We start from the raw sequence: 14,615 nt of genomic DNA, 5'->3' as shown, positions 1-14,615 counted from the left end.
GACTTCGATGCAACATCCAAACTGCTCCTGAGTTTCTGACAGCAGCAGAGTTGGAGGTGATGGCAGCTTGGTGATAGGCCTATGATTAATTTTTAAATTCGATTATCTTAATTTTTTCTTTACATTGATAGTCATTGATTCTTACTAAAAGCCACTGATAACTGAGCTTTCAAGTTTTACAATCTAAGAAACAAAAAAATTCCCGTAACAATTTCCTGAATAAAAATTATAATTTTTCACCCAGACTGTCTGACTAGGCCTACACGAGTTCCCCTTTAAAATAAATTCTTGAAGGAGTGACTAACAATAAAAGCCAGGCCCTGATGGTACAAAAGACTCCCAATAAACCTTTAATGGGCCTCCACAGGAATTTATCAAGAAAATCTAGAGTTTGAATATGAAAACAGACCTCAGGAATCAGACCTTAAGGTTACTGGGTCACAATGATGAAAACGGAGTCAGTCAGAGGCTTCATCATTTTTTAATCTTTTGAAACTAGTTCTTGAGAGAGAGAGAGAGAGAGAGAGAGAGAGAGAGAGAGAGAGAGAGAGAGAGAGAGGAAATCAATATCTCTATGGCATTTGAACGCATCATTTAACGGACTACTTATAGAAAACGTTTATACATTCAACGTAGACTCGTGTAACCACGCACAGCTGCAGACGACGCAGAAGAAGCCCAAAAACAACATCTACTAAAATAATGAAAATAATTTTTTACAGTAGACTTTTACGATATTTACGTCAGATTTATCTAAATTTAGTGTGAAATTACATTATTTTAAATAATTGTAAAACGTCATCTTTAAAAGAAAGTGAATTCTGCTGTTACAAGATTTGGCATATATCGTAAACGTTAATTAAAGTCCAAACTTTCTTATTGCCCTGGCAACCTGATACCATTTTTCCTGCCCAGGCCAGAAGCAAAGAATAAAAGAGAATAGCAGAAGCAGTAAAGTGGAACTAAAGTATGAAAAGTCAGAGAGAGAGAGACCTTACAGACCTTACAAGACCTTACAGTTCGTTCGGGTTGCCCAGGTCACTCAGTGTGAGGCACCTTTGATGTCTACCAGAGAATAGCTAACGCATCTTCCGGTATATTTTGCATCTTCCAGTCTTGGATGGTCTGTGATGCATCTTAGATATTTGTCGAGCTTATTCTTAAACACATCTACGCTCACTCCTGTTATGTTCCTCAGATGAGCTGGTAGCGCATTGAATAGACGCTGCATTATCGATGCTGGTGCGTGGTGGATAAATGTCCTGTGTGCTTTCCTTAGTTTTCCTGGTATAGTTTTGGGCACTGTTAATCTACCTCTGCTTGCTCTTTCTGATATTTTTAGCTCCATGATGTTTTCGGTAATTCCTTCTATCTGTTCCCATGCTTGGATTACCATGTAGCGTTCTCTTCTCCTTTCAAGACTATATAAATTTAAGAATTGTAGTCTTTCTCAGTAGTCAAGGTCCTTATTCTACTCTAGCTGTAAATGACCTTTGTACACTCTCTATTTGTGCAATATCCTTTTGGTAGTGTGGGTACAATATTATATTGCAATATTCTAGTGGACTACGTACGTACGTTTTATAAAGCATAATCATGCGTTCAGCTTTTCTTGTTTTGAAGTGCCGGAACAACATTCCCATTTTTGCTTTGCATTTTGCCAATAGTATTGCTATTTGATCATTGCATAACAGAGAGAGAGAGAGAGAGAGAGAGAGAGAGAGAGAGAGAGAGAGAGAGAGAGAGAGAGAGAGAGAGAGAGAGAGAGAGAGAGAGAAATTCAAAATTTGGAATAATTTAAAGTGGTAAAAGTATAAACTGAACTAATGCATTAACAGAAGAAGCAAAATGCACTTGAATGTTATTTTAAAAATGATTAATGGTGAGAAAAATGCTAAAGTAATGAAGATAGCAAAGTTAAAACAACATTAACATAGAGCAAAAGGCACATTAATATGAAAGTCAAAATTAACAATGACAGAAACCAGAGCACATTTAACGAGAACAAAATGCACATTTAGTCGAGAGAGCAAAACTAGACACACTAATGCAAACTAAAAGATAATAATGGAGAATAGAGAGAGAGAGAGAGAGAGAGAGAGAGAGAGAGAGAGAGAGAGAGAGAGAGAGAGAGAGAGAGAGAGAGAGAGAGCCAGCAAACCCAATCATCATATGTTTGTGGCGTATCGGTCTACGATAAAACAGCATCTGCCGCGTGTTCAGCTCGGCGCAAAAATGTCCACCAACCGATTCCAGCAACTGGTCAATTTTCCCGGGTAAAAGGACCACAAGGAGACAGTTAAAACAGTTAACGGTCGGCCACGGAATTTCAAAATTTCTCCCTCGTAATGACGAAAAGCCGCCGAGGACAGAACACTGGTTAAACAGAACGCTTATTACGACTGGTACCAGAAGGTACGGCGGAAGGCATCAACATCCCTGCCGACAGAGAAACCACTCTTCCAGAAAAGGCGAGTCTACATCTGCAATGGATACTGGAGCCGAGAAATAACCGGATTGAAATTGAAAGAAGAGCGGTATATGGGGTCACAATGAGGGCCGAGGACCAATGGAATGAATAAAAGTGGCGTTATTAGGAATTAGAGAAAATGTTAAGTCCGTTGGTCTAGTTTGTGCGGAGGAAAAAGTAGCAACTCTTAACTAAACAGATACTGAGACTCCTACAAACCTTGGCATACTACTGAGAGAGAGAGAGAGAGAGAGAGAGAGAGAGAGAGAGAGAGAGAGAGAGAGAGAGAGAGAGAGAGAGAGAGTCCAACATTAAACCGGAAACCACAATTCCTCGCCAAATGCGTCGATAGACTTCAGTGCAAACTGTGGTCCCAACGCTTTCGCCGTCCTTAAAGAACCCAATTTAACAAATATATTGTCATTTAGAATATTACGATATATTATATCATTTAAAGCATAATGTAACAAAAATAACATTTAAATCAACGTAATTCTTATTACCTGAAAATCTGCAATGTTATCTGAAGTGCACCAACATAAGCCTAAGACATTTTAAAAGACAACATAAGCCTTTTAAATGAAACGGTCACAGAATCTTCCTTTAAACCTTATCTAACTGTTGCACACACACACACACACACACACACACACACACACACAGAGAGAGAGAGAGAGAGAGAGAGAGAGAGAGAGACTAGAAGCAGCAAGCCTATCCATTGCAAGCTTTACGTAACATCAAGTAAGATCAGAAAGAAATTGCCACAAAAGAACAAGAAAAATAACTGTCATGGAACCCCTACGTAAAACCACGCACACACACCCACACCCACAAAAGCCCTTTACTACAACCATTACACAGTGGGTGCAACCACCACAAAACCCACCCCACCCACACAGCGTGGGCGTAGAGTGTATGGCTGTGCGGTTCCATTCTGGGTAACAAGGAAACTTGGAAATTACAAATGGCCGAACACTTTCCCATGGAGATCTTTATAAAACCACAGGGACACAAAAAGCGAGAGTGAGTAAAAGAGAAGTTTATCTTTCTCTCTCTCTCTCTCTCTCTCTCTCTCGCTTTCTCTCTCACACATACAGTACATACATACACGCATATGTTTAGTGTCATGACTTACAGAGGAATCAATGTAGCCTATTAGGCCTAATATGCAACTGACAATTCTCTCTCTCTCTCTCTCTCTCTCTCTCTCTCTCTCTCTCTCTCTCTCTCTCTCTCTCTCTCTCTCTCTGTTTCATTAGTCATCGACTACTGCTACTACCATTTTTTCTAGTTATATTCACAAGACGAAGTCTGATAAGTGAACGTGAGCGCATGTCTGTGTGTAAAGAGAGAGAGAGAGAGAGAGAGAGAGAGAGAGAGAGAGAGAGAGAGAGAGAGAGAGAGAGAGAGAGAGAATTGATCGTGATACACGTCTTTTTACACACTCATGTAATCATGAGGAGCCACAAGTAATCTAGGAAAACTCTGAACCACTGAATAAAAACAAAATATTTATCGGAAGTCATGCAACTCTTAGAGAGAGAGTTTACGATCTGATTACCTGTTATGTTATTTAACGCTAATTCCAATTTCTTTCTCTCTCTTTTACACTGAACAGAGAGAGAGAGATAGAGAGACTTAAGTTTATAACTAACGGAGTTTGAAGTAATTACATATTAAGCAACGCTTTCAAAATAAAAGGAAAATTATATGATTTTATAAACGGATCCCTTCATGACATTTTAAACAATAAAGTTTAGTATATTTGATAACAGGCAATAACTTTTTTTTATTTTCATAGCTGTACTTATCTGATACGGACATGATTCATAGTACAGTATGACCACTATTCTCTCTCTCTCTCTCTCTCTCTCTCTCTCTCTCTCTCTCTCTCTCTCTCTCTCTCTCTCCATCAGTACTTCCCATTTCTAAAAAGTGATATTATTATTATTATTATTATTATTATTATTATTATTATTATTATTATTATTATTATTATTATCTACACATTACCACGCACCAACTGAAGTTAAGAGTTGAACTCAGGTGATACCGAACAAAGCAAAGATATCATGACATGAAATTTATTCCCCATAAAATCGTAAAATACATCTAAAAAAACAATTTATTTTAAGTTTATTTTATAATTTCCTAAGAGAACGGTGTTCACCGCATCATTCTTCCATATAAAAAACACATTAAATTCTTAAAGTTTAACGAAAATGTTGAAAAACCTAAATTTGAAAAGCCAAATCTAGCGGTTTGTTGCATCCCTCCATTCAAGCAAAGCTGCCACACAACACAAAAGTTCTACTAAAGTGTTTGTTTTAATCAAACTTTACAATTGATCTCGTGCAAACGAATATATTTAACTTTAAAACTCATAACTTTGCCACCTATAAAACCATAAAGGTACCTCGTAGTCCGTCCAGGACTCGAACCTGGGTCTCGTGCACACAGAGCGCGTATCTTACCACTAGACCAACGGACACTATGCATAAACGTCATGAATAAGCTATTATAAAAATAGGAAAAAACTGTAGGATGTATGAGGAATCCTCAATACTAGGACTAATAGGATATATTTACTGAGCCATCTTTGTTGTTTTATTCGCTATGATACAGTTTTTCGTTTGTTTGTCGATTGTCATAAACACTTGTACACATATAGATCTATACGTTTATGTGCTATGTGTATAGATACATAAGCCTACTGTGTTGTTTGTGTATAGATACATAAGCCTGCTGTGTTGTTTGTGTATAGATACATAAGCCTGTGTTTGTTTGGTTGTGTATATAGTTTTATTTCTTTGATACAGCTTTTAGTGTGTATACTGTTTAATTTCTTTGCTACAGTTTTTTTTTATCTATTTTTATAAAGACATACACATACATAATGTATATAAATACATAGACCTATATGTTTGTGCTGTTGGGTGTATAGACACGTAGGCCTAAAGTATATGTTTGTGCGTATGTAGACTTTCTCAAAGGACAGCAATGCTTCTACTTAAGCAAAACACCAATACGTTTACGGCTAATGCGCTGTCACGTGACCGGATACTGCTGTATTTAACTCTGCTGACTAAACCGGCTTCCACTAGACTCCACGTATCCTACCGCCATTTGCAACATCTCCCCAAGGATTGTTGGTAGTTTTAGCACCACGGTAGGCCCTCAGGATTGGAAAGGAATGGATAGGACGTAGGATTAATTATCTTGGTCTGTATATCAGACCAGTTTGTTTCGGGTAAATAAGCCGGTCTGGGTATCATTTATATTATATATAAAAATGCAAAAATTACATTTTGGTATTTAAAGTCATTGATAGGGACGAGTTGGTAATATAATTTGTGATGAAAAGATTCACTTATACTATTATATATATATATATATATATATATATATATATATATATATATATATATATATATATATATATATATATATATATGTAAGTATACACACACACATATATATATATATATATGTATACTTACATATATACTGTATATATATATATATATATATATATATATATATATATATATATATATATATATATATATATATATATATATATATATATATATATATATATATATTTCTACATAAAAGTTTATGATGCATAAAATGGAAATATTCAATACATATAGATGCATATATATACATATATATGTATATACATATATGTATGTATATATACAGTATATATAATTATATATGTGTGTATGTATATATATATATATATATATATATATATATATATTGATATCACTAAGCACGTGTTTATAATGCATAGAATTTAAAGATTCACTTATATATATATATATATATATATATATATATATATATATATTGTCATGGCTTCACTGTTGTGTGAAGGAAAGGTGGCTCTAAAACATGATTTCTGGAAACTAAACCTGACTGAAGGGGGCGCAGCACTGCAATGAACAGAGAAAAGATGCAAGTGAAAAATACTTTGAATTACCAATCAATGAAAAAAGGATTGAAGGTAAACTTGTGATGTCCACTAAATATTATAATTCACTAATTAAAGCAGAAGATGAAATATGCACAGGAGCTATCAACTGAGCTCTGTGGCACGATTTAAGAATTACGTTGCACAAAGTATCACAAACGTACTCAAGCAAAGATCCACAACTACAGATCTTTATACACTATTCAGCCTTTCTAGACTAACATGTAAAACAGAGTTCGGGGAGAATCCCAAGATGCACAGTAAGGGGTACAATGAGCAAAAGCATATGCACTGTTGACTGTCCGGATATCTTGACCAGATATGGCATCTGGGTATGCAGGAAGGTGGCACCATTGACCTACAGTTGATCTCACACAACAGGGACTCGAAGTCATGAATCTGCAAGAGCAGGAGAGTTGAAACACATACGAATAGACTCGAGTGTAATAAAAATGAATTCACATAGGCTAAGTACAAAGCACTGTTTATGTAATAATCAAAATCTAAAGACAATACACAAATACGTGAATGAAACTAAAACAAGTCACTATTGATCACAATTCCACCACAATCAAAATCACAGGGCTCTCTGAAGGAGAGGGACAGGAATATGGTTACAGGTATTTGGGAGAACAGGTACATAAACACAGTTAGGATAGTTAAGGGACCAACAAACAACTTCCAATCACATCACCTTAGGTCTGTGGACAAGACATGAGGGACGTAGACCCAAGTTTCTGCAGTATGGCGTCAGCAGAAACATTGTCACTCGAGGTTCCCAAACAGAGGAGAAGTAAAATGAAGGTAGGGGCCCTGGGGGGCTAAGTAGGACATCAGCACGTAGAAGTGAGCAGCTGGATACGTGAATCTTCAGTGTGGCAGCGTAGGAATGCTTCAAGTAGGATTTGGGTGCAGTCTCTTGGTAGCTTCTGGACAAGGGGACGTCGTCAGGTAATTCAGCAGGGGTGATGTCCGTGGGAGGCAGCTAGCACCAGGTGTCCAGTGGCATGAAGTTAGGACAGCAGACTAGCAGAGTAGTGTCAGGTTTGACTAGCGGGTGTGTGTGTGTGGAGTGCCAGGAGGATGGTGTCATAGAGTGGTGTTGTAGAGGTGGCCAGTACGGTGTATACTAGCGGTGTGTCTTCAGAAGAAGGTTGGGCAGAGTGTTTATGAGCAGGGAGACACCTGAAGGAGGACTAGCATAGACTATACTAGCGGTGTGGCTTCTGAAGATGGACTAGCGCAGGTTGCACTAGAGGTGTGAAGTCTGGAAGGTGACTAGCAAAGAAGGGTCTGTTGGAGCCAGTATATATACCAAGATCGGCGCCAAGGATGGTTGTATTTTGACACTTCTGATAACCTCTTATTAATGGTTCCTCCATTGTCCTCCTCGTAGGGGTGTCGCTAATCCAGTTAGGTACCTGGAAAGGCTACTGTCTGGCGGCCAGATAAGAGTTTGAGAGAAGAGGTGTCATTGGGGTGACAATTAGATGGGAGAGTCGAGGGATTTGTTGGCGGGGATGCAGGTGTTAGTAGGCGGAGCCGCAAGTGCAGGTCAGGTCAAGAAAGGTGAGCCTTGATGGCATCGCAGGTATTTTGGAAAGAGGGGAAACTCAGAAGAATTTGAAGGGGCACGCGTGACTTGGGAACTGAGAATAATAGTAACAATAGAAGGAACTCTCAAAGGGGCGTGCTATTTGCAAGCGGCTGCGAGAAATGTCACCTTAGGGGCGCATTTACTAGGGTCAGGTCAGTTTCAGTAATGACTCGCAGTAGGGTCCTGCACTTTGTTTCTCATTAGTCACCTGCACCGGCTTATCTGAGCCTAGGAAAACATGGGAACACTTTGGTGTGAAAACATCAAAACAACTAGGGCTTCTTTTGAAATGTACGTTCATTCATATTCGGGAGATAAATATTCTAATTCACTTATTTTCGCAAAATCAAGAGGGGAAATCACGACAAAAGTAGAAGGCGTTTGTGAAAATATATATATACTGTATATATATATATATATATATATATATATATATATATATATATATATATATATATATATTATATATATAATAATAATAATAATAATAATAATAATAATAATAATAATAATAATAATAATAATCAGTTAAACACTTTCACCTGTATACATTCGGCAGGCAGGGGAAAGGAGAGTAGAGCTGTAGGGAAAAAAAAAGGAACTTTCTCATTCACCATAAATCATCGTCTGTCAAGTTTCTAAAACGGCGATTTCCGCTTCTTCCTCTTTCTTATAGAACTCGAGAATAAACACGTAGTTACAAGCCAATTATGGCTTCATTTCTGATGTAATGACCTTCAGAGAGAGAGAGAGAGAGAGAGAGAGAGAGAGAGAGAGAGAGAGAGAGAGAGAGAGAGAGAGAGAGAGAGAGAACACGACTGCAGTTGTTATATAAATAAATAAATTTATATATATATATATATATACATTTATATATATATATATATATATATATATATATATATATATATATATATATATATATATGTATACATTATTTATATTATACATATGTATATATATATATATATATATATATATATATATTTATATATATTTTTATATATATATATATATATATATATATATATATATATATATATATATATATATATATATATATATATTATTTATATTATACATATGTATATATATACATATATATATATATATATATATATATATATATATATATATATACATATATATATATATATATATATATATATATATATATATATATATATATATATATATATATATATATATATATATATATATATATATATATATATATATATATATATATATATATATATATATATATATATATATATATATATATATATATATATATATATATATATATATATATAATCATGAAGCTACAAATGTCGCTTAATATCAAATTCACGCTACCTTGGGAATATCTCCGATGGAGAATTGTCGCTGAAGGGGAATTTATATAAGTGATAAATGAATTGGTATCGTCGGGACACGAACCCTTGACACGAAACCTATTCAGCGACTCCAGTAGACGCTACCCACTTAGCTATCAAGAGAGGTATAAGTCTTTGCCGAGTATGCTGTACTGTTTTTACCCATCATGAGCGGAGAAATTGTACTTAGCCTCAGCAATGACCCACCTCCACCATGACAGTTCACTGGTACGTTTGGAACACGCAGCTCTTATGATGAAATTTTTTATCACACCATGATTTATGTACAATCATGAAGCTGCAAATGTCGCTTAATATCAAATTCACGCTACCTCGGGAAAATCTCTGAAGGGGAATTGTCGCCGAAGGGGAATTTATATAAGTGATAAATGAATTGGTATCGTCGGGACACGAACCCTTGACACGAAACCTATTCAGCGACTCCAGTAGACGCTATCCACTGAGCTATCAAGAGAGGTATAAGTCTTTGCCGAGTATGCTGTACTGTTTTTACCCATCGTGAGCGGGGAAATTGTACTTAGCCTCGGCAATGACCCACCTCTGCCATGACAGTTCATTGTTACGTTTGGAACATGCAGCTCTTATTATGAAATTTTTTATCACACCGTGATTTATATACAATCATGAAGCTACAAATGTCGCTTAATATCAAATTCACGCTACCTCAGGAATATCTCCGATGGAGAATTGTCGCTGAAGAGGAATTTATATAAGTGATAAATGAATTGGTATCGTCGGAACACAAACCCTTGACACGAAACCTATTCAGCGACTCCAGTAGACGCTACCCACTGAGCTATCAAGAGAGGTATAAGTCTTTGCCGAGTATGCTGTACTGTTTTTACTCGTCGTGAGCGGGGAAATTGTACTTAGCCTTGGCAATGACCCACCTCCGCCATGACAGTTCATTGGTACGTTTGGAACATGCAGCTCTTATTATGAAATTTTTTATCACACCGTGATTTATATACAATCATGAAGCTGCAAATGTCGCTTAATATCAAATTCACGGTGTGATAAAAAATTTCATAATAAGAGCTACGTGTTCCAAACGTACCAATGAACTGTCATGGTGGAGGTGGGTCATTGCCGAGGCTAAGTACAATTTCCCCGCTCACGATGGGTAAAAACAGTACAGCATACTTGGCAAAGACTTACACCTCTCTTGATAGCTCAGTGGGTAGCGTCTACTGGAGTCGCTGAATGGGTTTCGTGTCCCGACGATACCAATGCATTTATCACTTATATAAATTCCCCTTCGGCGACAATTCTCCATCGGAGATATTCCCGAGGTAGCGTGAATTTGATATTAAGCGACATTTGTAGCTTCATGATTGTATATAAATCACGGTGTGATAAAAAACAGTATATGAATGAATTTTATCACATCACCGTGATTCATAAAATTATACAGTACAAGCATTAAGCTACAAACGTCATTTAATATCCAATCCGCTCTACCTCGGAAATATATTTTCATGTATGTTACCCGAAGGGGAATTTTTTAGTTAACAACAAGTTCGTCGTCTCATGGGCTCGAACCACGAAGACAAGAACTCAGTTTAACGCGCGTCACTGTATTCCTGGGTTCTTGTCTTCCGTGGTTCGAGTCCACGAGACGACGAACTTATTATCAACTAAAAAAAAAAATTCCCCTTCGGGTAACATACATGAAAATATATTATTTCCGAGGTAGAGTGAATTGGATATTAAAGGACGTTTGTAGCTTAATGCATATATATATATATATATATATATATATATATATATATATATATATATATATATATATATATACACAGTATATATATAATGTGTGTATGTATTTATTCATATATATATATGTATATGTGTATATATATATATATATATATATATATATATATATATATATATATATATATATATATATATATATATATATATATATATATATATATATATATATATATATTTATATATATATATATATATATATATATATATATATATATATATATATATATATATATATATATATATATATATATATATATATATACAAAATAAGAGAGAGAGAGAGAGAGAGAGAGAGAGAGAGAGAGAGAGAGAGAGAGAGAGAGAGGCAGCTACTCTTAGAATTCTCTTTTTTCTGATTTTTTCCTGTCTTTCGCTCGAGCACTCGCTTCTTTCCTACATGTTCCAATCCTTCACAATCTATTTAGCCCTTATCCAATCTATTGTAAGATTTTTTTTGTAGGCCTAACGCAGCTTTTTCCCTTTTAAATTCAAACTTTCTCACACAGCTTTTCATAAACAATTGTACGACACTCACACTTACTCTTTAAATCACACTATTGTTCTTCTACCAGTCCAAATGTCATCCTCCTCTATTTATCATTCTCACTTTCTAAATAAGATTCCTACTGTAGGCTTTAACTAGTATCCTACAGGAAGTATTGTTATGCTCTGGTAATTATTACTGTAGCTTACATTACTTTTAACTTTATGTAAGTGTTCGTTTCACTTATTTCTTTATATATATAAATATATATATATATACTGTATATATATATATATATATATATATATATATATATATATATATATATATATATATATATATATATGTACCATATATATATATATATATATATATATATATATATATATATATATATATATATATATATATATATATATATACACACACACATACCTTGCAAGTAACTTACATTCAAAAGAATATAATATATCACTGATAACAGCATCTGCCCCTGCAGGGATTCGAACCAGGTTCTTGTTTTAGATACAGTGATATAGGCGTATAGCCTACTTCACCATTTATCGTATAGAAATATTATATTTTTTTGTATATGAACACATAAAACACATAGTACACAGTGTGTACGAGCACAAGTGTGCTCGGAGCATGCGTGTTCAACTCCCATAAAATCAAGCCACATAAATATCCATCCATTTCCCAACTCAAAAGAGAAACATTACAGAAACATTACAGTAACATTACAGATACATTACAGTCATTATAAGTGAGACCACCCTGTGTATCTAGACAGGAATTTCCTATAAAACGGGAAAGAATCAATTATATTCATCGACTCATGCGTGAAATACTTGTCGCTACATTATACTTCCTCCGACCAGCAGTACTATGATTAGAATCATTACAGAATCATTTAACCAGACTACTGGGTCGCGTCGTAGCATCTACAGTGTGCCATTAAAGGCACATAGTATGCAGCCACCTCCATTACTTAGGACTAAAAGAACACTAAAGCAATATTTTGACCAATTTGTTTCATTTTACTCTGAAACCGAGTCTAGTTTCTGTTGAGGGCCCACTGGCGGTGATGCAAGTGGTGATGGGGCACTATGAGGCCTGTAGGTCAAGGATGAAGCTAAACAATACTGGTGGTCAGTAACTGGAAGGGTGACCACCTGTGAGTGTCACAGGACACTGGCAGATGAGCTTCCTTAGGCCTAACACTGTGGAATCATAGGAATGATACGAGGAATTTAAATTCGACACAAATAAAACATGATCCTACAAAGGTTATTAAACTATTATAAAGATTATAATAACAAATTTATTGTTATTTTTTTTCGCTCAAATCCAAACGCTATTCCAAGTCAACTCGCGCTAATCGCGGACCCCATTATAGAGATCAGTGGTGCTAACTCGTCCAAGAACCGGATACAATTATCAGGCGTTCTTATGGCGCGAAATTTATTCACGAGCTAAGAGAGAGAGAGAGAGAGAGAGAGAGAGAGAGAGAGAGAGAGAGAGAGAGAGAGTGCAAATATCGTTCGCATTACCTTAGTCGAGCACAACAAACAGTTCTAGCGGGTTTGTTTATAGGCAAAATTACAATGTATTTTACCTAAATCAAAATAGCTGCGCCCACACTTATCCAAAATAGAATTAAAACATTAAAACACGCGTTTAAAAACTCATAATATTTGCAAAAACTCACAAAATCCGCATGATTTTACCCACATTTCACAATTCCATCCTTTTTCTGGGAAGGAATTTCGAAAACAAGCGCTCCTTAAGTTAACAGGACGCGTCATGGGAGAGTGTCCTTAAAATATTTACGGAAAAAGACGTTATTCTTCTGTTCTTACGACTTTACGCAGAAAACTGGATTCCCACGTCACTGGAAGGATAAGAGAAAAGCTGGAGAAAGGATTGTGAAGGATTTTTACCCAAGGAACACTACTTTTTGTGGGCAGTGAAATCGGCCGAACTTCAGTGAAAGCGATATATTTTTAGGGTAAAACGACCTCCCTTTAGAAAATGAGTGAGGAAGAACTGCGTATGAACTGCAGCAAATATCTGTGCTTGCTTGTAAGCGCGCGAGCTCTCACACGCATAATACGTTCTGTTATACACTAGCAATGATTATATATATGCATACACACACACACTCTACTCTTAAAATACCGTTGCATCAAGAAAAATTCCTCTTTGACCCTTTATAATATGCCTAAGGAGAATCGCCATTTCCCAACAGATATTAGTTAAGTATGGATACTTATTAGTAAAAATACTATAACAATAACTACGGTTAGTGTAGGAAAAATACTTCAGTAGATAATAGTGATACAATTTTAAAGCTTACCTCCATATAATGAGGGGGTTCCCTACATCTAGCAAGCACCTGGAAAGAAACAAATACACAAATAAATAATGATTTATATATGAATATATAAACCGTGAAAATGCATACATGTATATAGTACACACACATTACATATATATATATATATAATATATATATATATATATATATATATATATATATATATATATATATATATATATATATATATATATATATATTTATAAACACACACACATATATATGTGTGTATGTATATATAATTAGTATGTATAGACCAGATAAGATCACATCCTTTGACAAACCATCAAATTATATTCAGCAAACAAAGAAAGGATTGGTTTGGTCATCACAAAACTGTCTGACGAGACAAACAAACGCAGATGGCACAGTTTGTCCAACGAAACTTACAAATATGACTTTGCAAAAGCTACTGACCAGAGATTATTGTCTGTCAGAAGACCACAAACGGCGTAGCCTGCCGAACAAACACTGAGTGAATGACAAACGAGAGGCTTGGCACTGTCAACGTTGTTCGCCAAAC

The 14,615-nt window shown here is 35.4% G+C and overlaps 1 long non-coding RNA gene across 1 annotated transcript in view; it reads right to left on the bottom strand.

Moving 5' to 3' along the window:
* The window catches only part of LOC136829875 (uncharacterized), a 304,668-nt gene that overhangs the window by 10,015 nt on the left and 280,038 nt on the right, over positions 1-14,615 (bottom strand). Inside the window, exon 2 of the long non-coding RNA XR_010850519.1 lies at positions 14,072-14,110. This is a non-coding gene — a long non-coding RNA (uncharacterized lncRNA). The remainder of the gene's footprint in view (positions 1-14,071; positions 14,111-14,615) is intronic.

This window comes from Macrobrachium rosenbergii, chromosome 45 (assembly GCF_040412425.1).
Source record: "Macrobrachium rosenbergii isolate ZJJX-2024 chromosome 45, ASM4041242v1, whole genome shotgun sequence".
NCBI lineage: Eukaryota > Metazoa > Arthropoda > Malacostraca > Decapoda > Palaemonidae > Macrobrachium > Macrobrachium rosenbergii.
Note: the sequence above shows the minus strand (reverse complement) of the source record. Positions and strands in the feature narration are given on the sequence as shown.